The sequence below is a fragment of the Rousettus aegyptiacus genome, unplaced genomic scaffold, assembly GCF_014176215.1.
Source record: "Rousettus aegyptiacus isolate mRouAeg1 unplaced genomic scaffold, mRouAeg1.p scaffold_m13_p_3, whole genome shotgun sequence".
NCBI lineage: Eukaryota > Metazoa > Chordata > Mammalia > Chiroptera > Pteropodidae > Rousettus > Rousettus aegyptiacus.
In genome coordinates, this window is record NW_023416306.1 from 47801050 (window position 1) to 47818273 (window position 17224).

The 17224-nt window shown below is 37.1% G+C and overlaps 1 long non-coding RNA gene and 1 pseudogene across 9 annotated transcripts in view; both read right to left on the reverse strand.

Annotated features, from left to right (window-relative positions):
• LOC118614952 overlaps positions 1-17224 on the reverse strand; it is a 93312-nt gene that overhangs the window by 62362 nt on the left and 13726 nt on the right. For 5 of the 9 annotated variants that reach the window (XR_004956181.1, XR_004956177.1, XR_004956178.1 and 2 more), the window contains exon 1: positions 438-1454. The exons of 1 other annotated variant lie outside the window; for it this stretch is intronic. This is a non-coding gene — a long non-coding RNA (uncharacterized LOC118614952). Of the gene's footprint in view, positions 1-437; positions 1455-3939; positions 4644-15256; positions 15305-17224 lie in introns of those variants that run through there. 3 more of the 9 variants (XR_004956176.1, XR_004956175.1, XR_004956180.1) reach the window with 3 other exon arrangements.
• Positions 14685-14803, reverse strand: LOC118601493 (annotated as a pseudogene).

The window sequence follows — 17224 nt, forward strand, 5'->3', positions numbered from 1 at the left end:
TCAACTTTTATTATTTAGTGAAAAATAATACAAATGCAAAAGATCATTCAGAGAGTATGAGTGTACCCGACACCATATTCTCTTTATTCCTCTTCTCCATCAGCGATGGAGGAAGCTTCCTTTTATTTCGAGAATGCAAAGTTTGGTCACATGGCCAATAAATGCTAATATGATATAAATACATCAATTGTCTCAAAAAATATACCACTAGTAACTTGAATGATGATCATTTTAAACGAGATCCAGAAAAAGATTTAATTTGGTGTTTTATCAATCACCTCCACTGTCTTCTTGGCACTGGGCAAAATACACAAGAAATTTCCCTCCCAACACCCGCCTCCAGAATAAAGCACATGTTTACAAAAAACATCCTTCGCCTAACTAGACATCTTCTGAGAAGTACATGCAGTATTTTAAACTCAAGTCATCATTCGTACCTGTTAAACAGTTTTCAGTTCCTCTGAAGACTTCAATAAAGCAAGGAGAATTCATATACCTCACCCAGTCGGCCTGACTTAAAGTAGTGCAAGGCTAAAACCATCCACATGTAGAGTTAAACAATAAAATTTTCCCAATACACACATGCTGTGAGAATCAATAACCTCTTCACAAACGAGCAAATTGGTTTCAAGTATTTGGTTCACTGGTTACATCCAACAGCCTGAATGAGAGGCCACCTCCTGAGTGGAAGAGAAGGGGGTAATGAATTCTTGAAAAATGTGTTCTCGTCAGAATTCCTATGCTTCTCACTGCATGGATGGTATTTGTACAACTCTTTGGAAAGAACCCTAGGTTAAATTTCAGTTGATCCTCTTTGTTGGAATTTTAACAAAAAAGCTTTTAAAGAGCATGCTGTACTATCTCATTTCATGAAAACAACTCATTGCAATGCAATTGTTTATATAAACTGATATTTTCTGGATTTTAAGCTTTTCTTAACTGTGCAGCTAGGTTAAGGTTATTCTTTCCGAAACAAAACAAAACAAAAAAACCCAAAAAACAAAAAAAAAAACTGATGTTCTCTAGAAAGGTTTAGCTGAGGTAACTGGTCCTTCTGCTGAGCTATGGGTTCTGGGAATAATTCTCAGAAAGTCTGGTCATTGAAATAGTGGAATGTTCATGTCCCTCACTCTCTGGGAAGCAGTCTGTGTAAGTACTCTCTTTTCTCCCTTCCTGCCTTCTTATTTGCTTCTTGGTGAGTGGTGAGCACCACCTACCCTTCTCTCCACCAATCACTGTCTATCCTCACCTTCATAAGGTGACTTCACTCCCCTACCCGCAGAAGGCTTCTATACTAATCCTTTTACCTTTGGAATCTCCTTGCCTTTGCTTCCCCTTGGGATGGAATGTTTATGCAGAAATTCTAGGCCAAGACATAGCTACTCCTTTAGTCTAGATCAGGGGTCCTCAACCCCTAGGCCGCAGACCGGTACTGGTCAGTGGCCTGTTAGGAACTGAGCCGCACAGCAATTGGTGAGCAGCAGGTGAGCTTGAGAAGCTTCATCTGTGTTTGCAGCCGCTCCCCAGTGCTAGCATCACCATCTCAGCTCCACCTCAGATTGTCAGGCATTAGATTCTCACAGGAGCACTGGGTCCCTGGTGCCAAAAAGGTTGGGTACCACTGATTTAGATGAAAGAAGGGTCTTCTTCCAGCAGGATAACTTATGTCTTCTGCTTAAGTGCACATACTTTCAAAAGGGACATACACAGAGGGAAAGGAAAAGGGACCTATTCTAGCCGGTCTTATCGACTGGCTTATGAGCAACTTGTTCCCCTAACGGTCCTCAAGGCTCTTCTACATTCCTGTCTGCTCTGCTCCATGCTCACCACCAAAATGGCAAAACTTAGAACTCGCCTCTCAGAACATCATTCCTTCATGGAGCTCTGGCGTTGCTAGTAAATGGCGTCCTCTTGCCCTCCATAACCCCAGAGTTCTTCTCAAGGCTCACAGAGGCTTAGTGGACTTCAAGGCTTAAAAACTACTGTTTTAAATACTTGAAAAGATGCTCAGCATCACTAGCTATTAGGGAAATGCAAATCAAAACCACAATGAGATACCATCTCACACATGTTAGAATAGTTATAATCAATGGGACAAGTAATAACAAATGTTAGAGAGGAGGTGAAGAAAAAGGAACCCTCATACATTGCTGGTGGGACTGCACATTGGTACGGCCACTATGGAAAACAGTATGGAGGTTCCTCAAAAAACTAAAAATTGATCTACCATATGATCCAGCAATCCCTCTACTGGGTATTTACCCCAAAGACTTGAAAACCCATATCCGAAAAGATATTCACACATCAGTGTTCATAGCGGCACTATTCACAATGGCCAGGACATGGAAGCAACCAAAATATGCTACGATAGATGATTGGCTAAAGAAGCTGTCATACATATATTCAATGGACTATTACTCAGCCATCAGAAGAGATGAAATACTTTCATTTGCAACAACATGGATGGACTTGGAGATAATCATGCTAAGCAAAACAAAACACAGAAAAAGTTGAAAACGATATGATATCACTTATATGTGGGATATAAACCTAAAAGCAACAAATGAACAGGACAAACAAACAGAGACTCATGGACATGGACTATAGACTAGTGGTTACCAGAAGGTAGAGGATGAGGGAGGAGGGAGTAGGTTGATAGTTAAAGGGGGTCAAATATAGGGGGACGGTGGAGGGTGAAGTGGGTAAAGGGGATCAGATATATGGAGCTGAAGGAAACTGGACTTTGGGTGGTAAACACACAATAGAATATATGGATATCGAATTATAATGCACGCCTAAAAATTATATAATTATATTAATCAATGTTACCCTAATAAACTTAATTTAAAAAATAAGATGAAAACTACTGTTTTAGAGACACTATGAGTTAAACAGGCCTTTGTGAGCTGGCCTAGGAGTCTCACTAACATTAATTATATTTTATCTGTTGACAAACTTACAACTCTACTTATAGAATGAATTTTAGCATTATTAATACTATTGATCATAAATAGCCTAGTACCTAAGAGAAACCGAGTTAAGAATAATCAAACTGTGTAAAGCCAATCTTTGAAAATGGGTATGAAAGTTGGAGACTGCTTCTTTTCGTTTTTGTTTTTGGTATGTTTGTCTGCTGTTTATTTCTTCTACCTTTCTATATATTTATTTATTCATTCAATAAATATTTCTAAATATTTCTTAATCTCCTATTAAGCATCTTCTTATAGGCTAGGACTATAGCAGGGACTCCCTGCCCTAGTAGAGTTTATGGTCTAGTAGAATAAACAGATAATCCAATTATGAAAACTAAAAGCAAAGCCACTACTATGACAAATGGTAGAAAAGATGGGTACACAGTATTCTACCAGGAATAATTGATCTACAGAGAAGCTAAGGAAAGCTGAGTAAAGGTGACAGAAAAGATTGCTCCAGGAGAAAGACATGGGCAAAAGCCTCCCAGTAGAGGGAGGCTGACAAGGCAAGAAACTGAAAGAAAGCCTATGGCAGGTATAGGAACAGGGTGAAGAGTGGGGTACAGATGAGGCTGGACAGGTGGACAGTGGCTGTATATTACAGGCCTTTCTGGGGAAGAGCAAAAGGAAGTATCTACAAGTCTAACCTGGATAGGATGACAGGATCAACAGGATCAACTGGTCATTTTTAGAAGATGACTCTAGTCACAGTGTAGAGAAACACTGTTGGCAAGAGTGGCTGCCAGTAGTCCATTTACAGAAGGCCATTGTGGAATAACAGCCACTTAGAGTGGATACAGAGAGACCCAAGTTAGGTAGGAAGACACAGGATTTAGCAAATGGTTGGATATAAGAGCTGAAGTTCAGAAAGCAAGGAGGGATGACTCTTTTTCCTTATGCATCCTGTTTTAACTCTTTATTCCTTTGCTTTATCATTGACTATTGTCTATAATTTTTAGGCACTTACTGTTTTTCTTTCATCATGCTCCTGCTTCATCCTGCAGGAAAAATTATCCATTACTAACCAAAATTAACCAAAACTAACAGTGCACAAAGTCCCTCAGCATTATTTCACTGGTTCCCCCAAAACTGTTTTTTTCATATGTAACATCCCAAATGATTTGTTTAGTATAATTTCTTAGTATAATTTCTTTAATTGAAAAGAGAAACCTGATATTTTGATATGGTGATAGATTTTTAGTTACAAATGATCAAAAGCAACACTTAAACCAATTTTAACACAATAGAGAATTTATTATAAAAACACAAGGTATCTCATGTAATCAAATGCAGAAATGCAACTAAGACTTAGAAATGGGCTAGATTTCCTCAAGAATCTCTCTCTATATTCTGTCTGTTCTTCTGTGTAATAGCTTCAGTCTTTTATCTTGGAAATCTAGCTTTTTCCAGTCTTCAACCCACAAAACAGCTCCATAACAGCATCTGTATTTATATGCTCTGGATTTAGCCCTCAAGACAGACCCTCAGTCCCTCAGGGTCTTGATTCCAAATTTCAAGGATGGGAATTTGGCCCAGCTCTGGTCAGGTGTTCCATGCTCTTCGCTCTTGGTTAACTATGGCTGGTTTGGGTGTGGAAATTCAGGGAAGAAATAGCCAATATCAATTCTGAGTTCCCAGAGGAAGAATTGCTATGGTCTTGGCAGACACCCCCTATGGAGGAGAAACACAATAGATTCTTTGCTTCAGTAAACATGTGTTAAGCACTAACTAAGCTTGTGGATACAAAAATAAGTGCAACAAATTCTACCTCCAAGGAGTGTAACCCCCACCACTGCCTGTGAACACCCTGGCCTCTATTTACGTATTTACTTACCTATAGCATATACCTAAAAACTCACGATATGCTATGTAGAACCAACATGTAAGATATTCATAATGTGGAGTCAACGTTTATCTTTCCTCTTGGACGATACCAAAACACTGACAAACAAAAAGGTAAAGAGTCAAAGTTTTATTTCTAGTTGCTGTCACATGCTAACAAATGAGCAGGATAAAATAAAAATTTATAATACAGATCACTGATATTTCTATTTACCATCATTCATCCATCTTCAAGGTAATAATACCTATCCATACCTTCATCAGCAGAAAAAAAATGCTAATTAAAGGCCTACGACATGTGAATCAAATAGCGAGGTAGACCCAGACCACAAGAGTAGAAAGCATGTCAGATTCTGAGTGAGAGACCTGGATTCTAGTCATTCAAAGTATGTAACCTCAGGGGATCATGGACTTCTCTGAATCTCACCTGTAAGTGACATACCTTACTATACATCATATATATCATCGTATACTGTACATACATCAATGTCAGTATGGAGAAGTAGCAATTAAAAGAGAATGAAGATAGACAGTAAAACACTTAGAAGGCAATGCAAATAGAAGTATTGGTTGCAAGCAAAAGTAAGGAAGTGGGAACTCACAAGAACTTCTGGGAGGCTGAGAGACTGCGCTGACAGGAGACTAGGGTGTGTATAGATGATGTGGTAAGAGATAAGGCTGAGCGCTCAGACAGGACCCCCTGCTGAGGATTTATATGCAGGAAGTGGAGGAGTGAGCAACAAAAGGAATAGATGAAAATAAACCAGGCAATATAGATCCTTCCCAGACCTACCGCTTGACTGATTACCAGATAACTATTCTATAGGCTGTAAACTTTCAATCATCTCCGATGTGTGACATGCCTCTCACTGCAGATTTAGCTGGGCTTCATCTCTCCTTTTCAAACAAAGCAGAAAAATATTACCTAGTTATGTAGAAACGTTTACCTACAAAAAGAAAGTTATTATTTCCTTCTGCTTCTTTATCTAGCAATTTCCCTTCCATCTTATTACGTCTCAAACCTTCCTTTTATGTTTCTTTCTTATGATAAGTTTAAATACAGATTAGTTGCCTCACTAGAAAGCTTTCATCTTCTCTTCAGTTTCTTGTATTTTTTTTCCTCTACCACATTTTATTTTTGCATTTTCAGATTTCACTAAATCACTACTCATTTGTATGAACATTGTTGTCCATTTAAATGCCATAGGCATTTTGATCTTATTTAAGCTATAAGCATTTTAGATAGATAGTATTATTTTTATTTTCGAGTTTCCCATTGCTGTCTCAACATGATCCAAAGTGCAGAACTTGCGATGTTAAGCTACTTTTCATTTAATTTAACCGGTAATTAAAACATCATGGAGAATAAAAATAAACAGTTTTTACTTTCAGAATTCATCTCCCTTTTATTTCAAACAGGCATTCTTAATGGTGATATATTGACCCAAGGGGGCAAAAACTGGTTCTTATGGGGCAAAAAAAAATCTTAGATATGACAGTTGTTTATGACCTTCCAAACCTCAACCCTATCTGACTAAATAGACATACAGTATACCTGTGGTATTAAAATATCATGGTGGGAGGAAGCAATTATGGGAAAAAAATATCTAAAAAGGCAGCTTAGTGAGGAAATAATAAAAAGAATAATAAAAGTTCTAAATGATTTAGAACTAACTTACATAGTACATTAGTTTATAAAAGAGTTAAGTACAGAGTACAGTCTTTCATTTCATCTCCACAAAAACCAGGTGAATTGGGTACTATTGACCTCTATTCCAGACATGTAAATGGATGATCAGAGAGTTTACTTCTTAATTGCGTGATTCGGAAGGCAACGTCCCCCCACCCTACATCCCTCAGCCAACCTATGACAGTACCTATAGCACATATGTTCCTTTGAAGCAGAGTTTCTCAACCTCAGCATTACTGATGACTGGGGCAGGTTAATTCTCTGTTGTGGAGGGCTGCTATCCACATTGGGCAGCACCCTTGGTCCCAACCCACTAGATGACAGTAGGGCCTCTCCCCAGCTGTGAAACTAAAATTGTCTCCAGATATTGTCAAATGTTCCCTGGGGAATGGGGTGGAGTAAATCATCCCAGATAGAGAATCACTGATTAAAAGCCTGTCACCTACTGTTTCTAAATTCATATATAGTGTCATAATAGCTAATAGTTATTGAACATTTACTATATACCAGGCACTTTCTATCTACTGACTTATTTTAACCTCTTGGCAACCCTATTGGGTAAATACTAGCATCATGTCCATCTAACAAATAAAGAAGCATAGTCTGGAAGGGTGTTGGTCAGCAAAATGTAAAGCTACAATATATAGATAATGGTATTACATTTATATCACAAAGAAGTACTTTGACTATTGACTTAAATATAACTATTTTGTCCATACAAAATAATCGTGATTATGATGATTATGCTCACTTTGAATTTAAACCCAAGTCTGAGCACTGAACCACCATGCTATACTGTCTGTTTCAGAACCAAAATACCCTCAGCTATTCTCCTTAAATTTACCTTACTTCCCCTCTATTATCCCATTTTACATACAGATGTCAGTTTCTTGTAGGTGCTATTTCTTAATCTATTGATTCCTTTACTCTTAATGTGCTCAAAATGAAATTCTAGTAAAAAAAATCCAATATAGAGATGTATATGTCAATAAATGAATTTTTAAAATTATAACTAATGGTCAGTATGATCCTACTGTTGTAAAAGTGTTAATATATTGAGTTTTCTTTAAAACCTCCCTCAACTGGCATGTTGCAAGAGTCCATTATGTTAACAATGGGTTTCATAATTAATGAATAAATACAATGAAATATATTAAGTTTCTTAAGAAGAATAAGGAAAACAAATGACGTGAAAATTCAGAGGAGAGACGCCAGGCCGAGTTGGTGAAAGAGAATGCCTAGTTGTTCACTAAACAATTTCCCTTTTTTCTCCTGGGTACACAAAGTTAAACATTTTTCAGCATGTCTTGCACATAGGGGTGGGAATATGATTAATTTACATCCAAGAGAATGTGGGCAAAAGGCAGGAAACAACTTCTAGACCTGACCCATAAAACCCACTAGCTGAAGGGGGAGGATTCTGAGGACCTGGGGGTAGATAGAGCCACAAGATGGAATAAGCCTGAGTCCTTGAAAAAACTTCTTGACTAGGAATGCTACATTGCACTGTTTATGAGCAAAACAACAACAACAACAACAACAACAACAACAACAACAACAACGTGTTATATAAAGTCTCTGGAATTAGGGAACTGTTTGTAATGTGTTAGCTGTCCTGACTAATAAATTTGGTTCAACCTGAAACCATCCAAGTGCTCAAACCAACCATGACACTAAAAGCTTTTTCAGATAAGCTGCTTCATAAAATCCCTAATATGGCTATCAATCTCTTTTGACCCTGGACGCAATAGTAGCGCCATTATTAGGAAAGAGTTAGGTATGTGAATAAAATACCTAAGATCACATTTGAACTAAGATGTGAAATAAGAAAATTCCCTTGAACCAAGTGTTCTTCAAAAGGCCTGTCTTCATTTTCATGTACCTTTAAATAATGCAAAGGGCGTGCTTGTTTTCACCATGGGCAGGAGATAAACATTAATATCTGGAAATATGGCAAGAACAAAAACTTGTCTGAAAAAATTTGACAGTGGTTGCCCAGCGGAACCAAGGTTTTAATCTTAGATGCTACCCTGTTCCATCCCGTGATACCCCATTCCCAATTAAAGTTTATTGAGCATTTACTATGTGACTTGCTATGCTCATTACTAGAGATATAAAGATCGAGGAGACAGTTACTATACTCAGGAAATACACTGTTCGGGAGACAAGTGCATACACAATCAATTCCATCGTGTAAAATAGATAGTTCTAGTCTATTCAAATAGGACATAGTGGGAACACTGAAAAGCAAATGTGGACTTCTACCTGGGATGATTTCACACAGAGAGTGATGCTTAAGAGTTTCAAGTCCACCCTTGATGTGGCAGCTTCTTTGATTTTTTCCAGTTATACATAAATTAACATCTTTGAGTGAATACTAGCTAATTATCCAGACATAAAATCCCCCCCCCAAAAAAGGAAACGACCTTATCAACAAGAATTTGAGCACATATATCTATTTATATGTATTTGTAGCCAATATCTGTTGTTATATAAATATTTGAAAAATATAAAAATGATACAATATTAAATTTAAAAATAAATATAAATTTACTATATTTCCCTTGTAGTCAACAAATGTCTTGGGGGACATACTTTGAAACTATGCAAATTTATTTGTTCTCAAACCTTTGCTCCCTATTTCTAGTACCCATTGGTAGGTCCTCCTCAATAATAACCTCTGTGGGTGTTGCATAGTGGTCATTTTCTATGCCATTTGTTCTTATCACATTTATTATCTGAAATTCTCCTTAAAAAAGAGCTGTCATTACATACACAGTCCATTCTCATCATTCATAGATTATGTATTTAAGAACTTGCCTACTTGGTAAAATTTATTTGTAACCCCAAAGTCAACACTCATGGCACTTTCTTGATCATTCCTGGACATGTACAGCCATGAAAATTTTGAGCCACCCAAAGCACACGTTCTCAGTTGAGGTCAAACAAGGTGGTGCTCTGCCCCATTACTGCTCTCATCCCGTAAGCAAGGATCCCCTTTTCATCTATTTAGTTCCACATTTTGTGCATTAGACAGACTTCATTCAGGTGAGTTACAGTGCTGTTGGCTGTGAGTTCAATGTTAATGCATCAATAGACCATATTTAAAAAGGTGACTTTAAGTAGAAATACAAATTAAACCAAATTATGTATTGATCAACTGGTGGAAAGGTTTTGACCATAGGTTTGCAGGAACCTAATCCATGTTTTCTCTAGGAACAATGGATCAGTGTTAGCTAATTCAGTGTTCACTCACTGAGATTTTTATAGAGCATAACTACTGCGAATAACAAGAATTGACTGTATGGATTTTACTAGTTACTTCTTTATATCACTATGAACTCATGGATATTTATATTATTTAATAAGTTATAATCTAATGCTATTATTATTATTATTATTATTACTCAAATTGTTCCATCTTTGGCCACTGAGGCAGTAACTTTATTGTAGAAAAGTCTGGTGGTCACCATCTTGACCAGGTGATCAAGACTGATATCACCAGTCATAATACATATTGATATCCCGAATGCTGTGATTCAAAGTACTGAGAAGGATGAAGATCATTCCTGCTGTTCTCGAAGACCTCAGTCCAATTGTGGGAAGATTCCAGACAGGATGAATAGAGTGACATGCAGCAAACTAATTGATCAATACTGTTTTTTTGGGGGGTGGGGTGGAGTGGGGTATTAAGGTCATAAGGAAGGACTTAGGAACTACTGCAGATTACAGGAGACCACAGAGACATAACAACTAAATGCAGTGCGAAATTCTGAATTGAATCTTGGGAACAACAACAACAGCAAAAAGACATTAGTTGAATACTTCAGACTGAAGTTCAAGCAGAGTCTTTAGTTTAGTTCATGGTATTACAGCAATGTTAATATACTGGTTATGATAATTATACTGTGACGTGCAAGATGCTAAATTGGCATATGCTGGGACAAGGACATATATAGACTCTCTGCACTATTCTTGCAATTTTTCTGTACCTCTAAAAGTAATTCAAAACCTTGACCATTTGGATGATATTTGCATACCCCTAGCTGCAGAAGTTGTGGGAGAGTGGGAGGCCACTCCATTTCAGAGGCTATGGATATGAGGAAGTGTTCAATTTTCCAGATAGTTTTTCTAAACCCAAAAACCTTTGGGGAATAGTGAAACAGGAAAATGCCTTCTACTTTAAGATACTATAGAAGATTTGGTTGTTCTTCGGCAGGAGACGTCTCTTCCAGCTATTGAACTTGGGCAAGCCAGAAACTCAGTTTCCTCATCCAGCCATAAAATGAAGGGGCTGAAGTGAATAATTTTATCTTATATCGCCTATCTGTTATAGCCTAAAATCTTATTATTCTAAATTAACTGTATTATTCAGCATTTGAAATCAGGTACTGCAAGAATACCTCATTTTTTCTGCTTTCTTAGTAATAAGCAGTTGTGCTGATATTTCACAGGAAATCCAGGAACCAAATGACAACAGTTCAAAGAAATTCTGCAGCAGTGCCCCCTGAAGCTCATTTATAAGATATACTTTACTTGTTCACAAATAAGTAAATACATCTGAAGAACTGAGAATTACTCAGCCCTTTAAAATGTATAAATCACTGAACCATCATGTGGCAAAGCAGGTTGTAAATGTACACATGTATAATAATTTCAAATAATATTTTCCCACAAAAATATTTTTAGATGGGGATGAGGTTGAATTTCTAATTACACTATGGCAGAGCATTATTTAATAAGACATAAATCACTAATAGAAGAAAATGCACATTACATACTGATAAAATATAACAGAACAATAAAATGTTTATATACGTTTGATCTACTCAATCATTAGGGAAATCATAACTTTGTCATATGTTGCTAAGTCAGGTAAGAACTTCAACTCCTGCACATTTCATGATTAATACCATGGGGAACTATTAGGAGAGTAGAATGAGAAAGCAAGCAAATGGATTTAGTATTTATGAGTGTAATGGTTATTCAGAAGGAGTTAGTGGAGGAAGAAGTTGAATGTGAATCCTTTGTGGGTTAATGAAAGGATTTTGCCTCCTCTCTTTCTTATCTGACAAATTTATTAGTTCATTTAGAACAGTAAAGTAGGAATGAGAAACAAGGATAATGATAAGACTAGAGTTCAGTTTATGGCATTTCCTATGTGTAATGATTCTTCAACCCATTTTATGGAAGGCAAAAAAGGCACTCTGTTAAGAAATTTAAATTTATGTATTTTGAGCCATTATTAATACACATTAAATTATTTTTTTCAAAGATAATTCAGGTTTTTAAAAATTGATCCTCGAATCACTAAATTAAACTTAAATAATTAAATCTAAAATTAATGGAGCAGAACAGTGACCAGAATAGCATAGTGTTAATACTATGAGCTCTGATCTGCTTGAGTGTTCATCCTTACTTATCTTGGTCAAGTAATTTTATTCTCTGGACCCTATTTCCTCATTTTTACATGATAATAATAGGTCATACTTCATAGGGTTATAATGAAAATTAAACAATATACATAAAATGTCTGGCATAGACTTAGTACAGAGTAAGCACTCTATAAATATAACATTATTATAATGTAACTTTTTAACAGAAATGTATGCAGATATAAATGTAATTAATATATGAGTGAAGAGAAAAAAGAAATACAGTAAAATATTAAGGGTAGCTTTGCTGTATGGTAGGATTATGGGTGATTACGTTTTTCTCTATTAGTGTTATTTTGCCAAACTTCCTACGATGAACAAATATTTCTTTTATAATCAAGAAATATATGTTGTTTTAAAAAACAAGGTGAACAAGAATTGTAAATTCACGCCTACATTTTTTTATGTCCTTCTTTCTTTTCAATAATACATTATCTAGTAATTTCTGACCCAGGGAAAAAAAAGTTGGATATAGACAGCTCACTTTCACTTGATTGAAGTTAGGCTGGGTTTGCAAGGAGTCTTCAAGGACAGGAATGAAAAATGAGAAAACCATTGGGGGAGGTGGAGAGCAAAGGAGGGAGATCTTCAGGTAGCTGCAGAACTTGAAGAAATAGAGACAGAAGAGGAAGAACAAAGAGGGAGGGCTCTGCCAAAACTCTCACAAACCAGAGAGACTGTCAGAGCACGAGAAATAAGAAAAGACCAGGTATTGAGTGTGGGGCATTTTGTGCACAAACCACCCATAGGAATTTTTTTAAAAAATCTATTGTCTATTTAAAAAAGAAAATACAATTAGAGTTTACTGTGGTAAAGGAAGCTTGCTGTGCCTCTGAATAACCATTCTTAATGGCTCTTTTCTAGTCATGTTCACAGGTTAATGATTATTTGCATTTCATTTTGAAATCCTGTGAAGTGACTTCTGACAGTGATAAGGATCAAAACAACCAACCGATTAGACATGGAACTTTCTATTCACACTTCCTACTCCTAATTAAACAACCAGTTTATTCTTTATGACTGCTATTCCAGGTGTTAACCATCCAATTGCAAAACTAACCCCTGATGGAAGTAACTGCCAATGACCTCACATAACCCCTAAGGTAAACTGGGAGCAAACTCCACTGCCCTTTTCTCTTGGGTTATGAACTTCCTTTAACAAAACATGATGCTACTGACCTACCACTCATCGCTGGGGTATATTTTTCATTGGGGCTAAGATATTTAAACTCACCCATAATACTACTCATTCTTTGCCAGGGGTCAATTTTCCACAGCTGACCACTGTGAAAGGTACAGTCTGTGGCCACAGGAGAAAATCAAGTTGATAGTGTAACTAGGAATTGAATCTATGACTTGGTTTCATTGACACTTATGAATTAGATGGCGGCCTATCCAGTTAGGAAAAGGTTAGAGTTAGGGTGAGATAGTTACAAAGGATGATCTGGTAGGCTATGAACAAAACCAAAAGTAATTTAATTCCACTGACTTCTATTTTTATGAATGGCTAAAGGCTATTTACTGGTAAATTACTAAGTGAATTATTAAGGGTTACTAATTGTGTTATTAATGAACTAAACATAGTATATTGCCAGAGTTTACTAAGGATTAATCTATATTCTCCTAAGATGGCTCAGTGCCAGGCAATTCTTGCCAGTGCTCAAAAGCTCCCAGTGGGCATGCTCTACATAAAAAACAGAATTCCTGCAAGTTTTTAGAAAGGACAAATAGGGAGGAGCCTCACCACTGTTGATAAGCCGGTCAGGCTTTTAGTTACTGTTAATTTCCTTTCTAATTATAAATTGCTCTTAGTTTAGCATCTTCATTACAAATTTAGTTTGCTGTGGCGTATTCAGTTATAATAACAACTACTGTTTGAGTGGCTTTTTTAGTTCATACCCTATGCTAAGATCTTTACATGCTCATTTAACTCTCTTAACACCCCTTTGAGGCAGGTAATATTATTGTTCTCATTTTATAGATGAGGAAACCGAGCCACAGAGAGGCTAGATAGCTTGCCTGAGATTATGCAGCTATAAACTGCTGAACCAGAATTTGAACTCAAGGATCTTTATTCTAGATTAGGGGTTGGCAAACTTTTTCTATGAAAGGTCAAATGGTAAATGTTTTCGGTTTTGTAGGCCATTTCATCTCTACTCAATTTTGCTATTGCAGCCCGAAAGCAGCCATAGACCCTATGTAAACAAATGGGCACAGCTGTGTTCCGACAAAACTTTATAAAAAAAGGCAGCATGCAGGTCTTGGCCTGTAGGTCATAGTTTGCGGACCTTGGCTTTTAGAGACCTCTCTCTTAACCCTTATGCCATAACGTTTACCTTCTTAGCTTCCAACAAAGCACATATGCAGATGAGAACACTAAAATATTCTGATAGTTATAATGAAAATACAAAGGCATTGCAAGTCAAGTATTAACCAACTATGCCCTTATTGATAAAGATATAAAATATGCATTTATACTGCATACTCATTGGTGATGTGAAGAAATTTTGCTTCCTCTTTTAAAAGTGCAACACATGATCAAGATGACCATAATAAGACAATCTGATTATTTAAGTTTGTATAGCAATGTTCTAGGATATAAAACCTATATACAAGGTTATCAATTTATTTTTATTTTGTTTTTGTTTGTTTGTTTATTTGTTTTTAGGCAAGGCAACCTTTGGTTGACCTCATAGATTGCAAGGACCTTATCAGTTGATAATCCCTTATTTTAAATTTTATTTATGCCTCCAGCACCTGGTAGTCCTAGGTGGTCTCCCATTCAAGTACTAACCAAGCCCAACCCTGCTTAGCTTTCGAGATCAGACGGGATTGGGCTTGTTCAGAGTGGCATGGCCGTAGACTGATTTTTAAAGTAAGCCTACAATCCACATATTTTCGGCCCTATTTCTTTATATAATTTAGATGGAACACATGACGTAGGGAGGCCAAGGGATCTTTTCAGCAACCTCAGATAGCTACAATCCAAAAATGACTGAGAGTCAGCACCCTAAATGTCTGAGCTAGGGAAGCTTCTGAACTCTAAATGGCATCGATAAGGGGTGAAAGCATTTTATTACATTCAATAATGGTCTAACACAACGGCTCTTGCTATAGACTAAATTGTGACCCCTACTCCCACACACACACACAAAATGCATATGTTGAAGCCCGGACCCTCAATGTGACTATTTGGAGATAGGGCCTTTAAGAAGGTAATTAAGGTTAAATGAGGGCAAGAGGGTGTGGCCTTAATCTGGTGGCCTAATATTCTCATAGGAGGAGGAAGAGTCACAGAGCTCTCCATCTGCACTTACACAGAGAAAAGGCCATGTGAGGACACTGTGAGGACAAGCCAGGAAGAGGGCTCCCATCGGATATCAACACTGCTGGCACCTTGATCAAAAACTTCCAGTCTTCAGAGCTGTGAGAAAATAAATATATGTTGTTCAAACCACTTAATTTGCTGTATTTTATTATGGCAGCAGGAACAGACTAATACAGTCCCTAACTTTTGAACTGAAAAAGTTATATGAACTTCCACAAAATAATAATTAGTTATATATTCACTCTCTGTTGACTGAGATTATATATAAATACACAAATAATCGGTTATAATGACTTCAGTAATGCCTATTTATTATTAATCATAACAGTATATAAATATCTTTGGGGAAAACAGTTGTATGTATATTTGGGAGATTCCTTTATTCAGTCTACAGATGCTTGGTACTAATACATTTTCATACATAATCCACTTACAATAGTAACTCTACTGATCCCCTGGCATCCTTGGTCCTCTGGGAAGAAAACATCTATTCCCAGCCCCTTTTAAGTCTAGCTAAATTTGCACTACCCTTGGCTCAGTCTCTCTCCCACAACTGCCCCCTGACTAAGGGAATGGCACACACAGAATGATATGTTTCAGTTAGATAATAAAATGATCTAATAGCATAGATCCCTAGAGCCAGGACAGATTTTAGGCCAGGGAAGAGTCATGACACCAATGGAATTGAAAACTCTTCTGCTGCTACATAACTATCACACATTGGTCTTATTTGCCAGAAATTAGAAGCTCATTGGGAAGAAACACCATCTTCAACTTAAACCTCTTTTTATATCCCTTGAGACACTTATCATCATAAGAGCTTAATTAATATTGTTAAACAGAAAAGAGTTCTAGACCAGGGGTTCACAAACATATTCGTCATCGGTATTACTTGAGGAGTTTTTAGAACTATAGTTACCCACTCCCACTCTAAGCATCTCTGAGGGGTGGGAATCTGAGGACCTGCAATTTTACTATGCACCCCCTGGCAATTTCAATGAACCTATTTTGACATCATTTATCAGATTTGCATCTGACAGTTGCATTAGAGAAGAGTATAACCAATTGTGTCAATTAATGGCCACCCCATATCCTTCCCCTTTGCCCTATAACTCTGTAGAACCCTGCCACCTTGAGCTTTCCCAAGGGACTTGCTTTCGCCAACATAATTTTAGCAAAGTTGGTGCAAATGGAGACTTAGAAAAGCATTTGCTCGCCTGCTTCCATTTCCTCTGCTTCAATCTTTGTCACTACAATGAGAATAACCCAGGATAGACTGCTGGAACAATATGAGAGGCACATTTAATAAAGCTGAGTCATCCCGGCCAAGGCTAGACTAGACTAGCCAGCTCCCTGATTACCCACCTCTGCAGATACATGAGCAAACCCACCTAAGATCAGTCAAGACCAGCCCAGATCATTGGAATCACCCATGAACTATAGACTTGGGAGAAATAATAAATTGCTATTATTTTAAGAACTGGGGTGCGTGTTCTAGAGCTCTAATACAACAATCATGGGGTAACCATAGAGACAGAGCATCTAAATTAAAGGCTGTTTATTGATGGTGTCAGAAACTTTTGTAGACTTTTTCAATTTATATTGCGTAGAATGGTATTGAAAAGAAGAAAGGGGATTTTTCAAGGTCAGGTGTCTGGGAAATGCTAAGTTAAAGTTTAGTTTAACTTCTTTCTTTGCTGCAGAATTTCAAAGCCGTTGATATGAGTCACATAAATCTTCCAAAGTAAGAACTTATAAGCAATGTTTCCCAACCTTATTTGACCACAGAACCTTCTCTATCCCCCACCCGCACACTGAGCATTACACAAAATGAATATCTCATAGAACACACATTGGACATTATTTTAGATGAATTGGTCTTCATCCTGCTTCAGTGTTGTTCCAGAGGGTACAACGGCACTTAAGGCATGTCAGTTATATGAAGAGGGATTGGGAC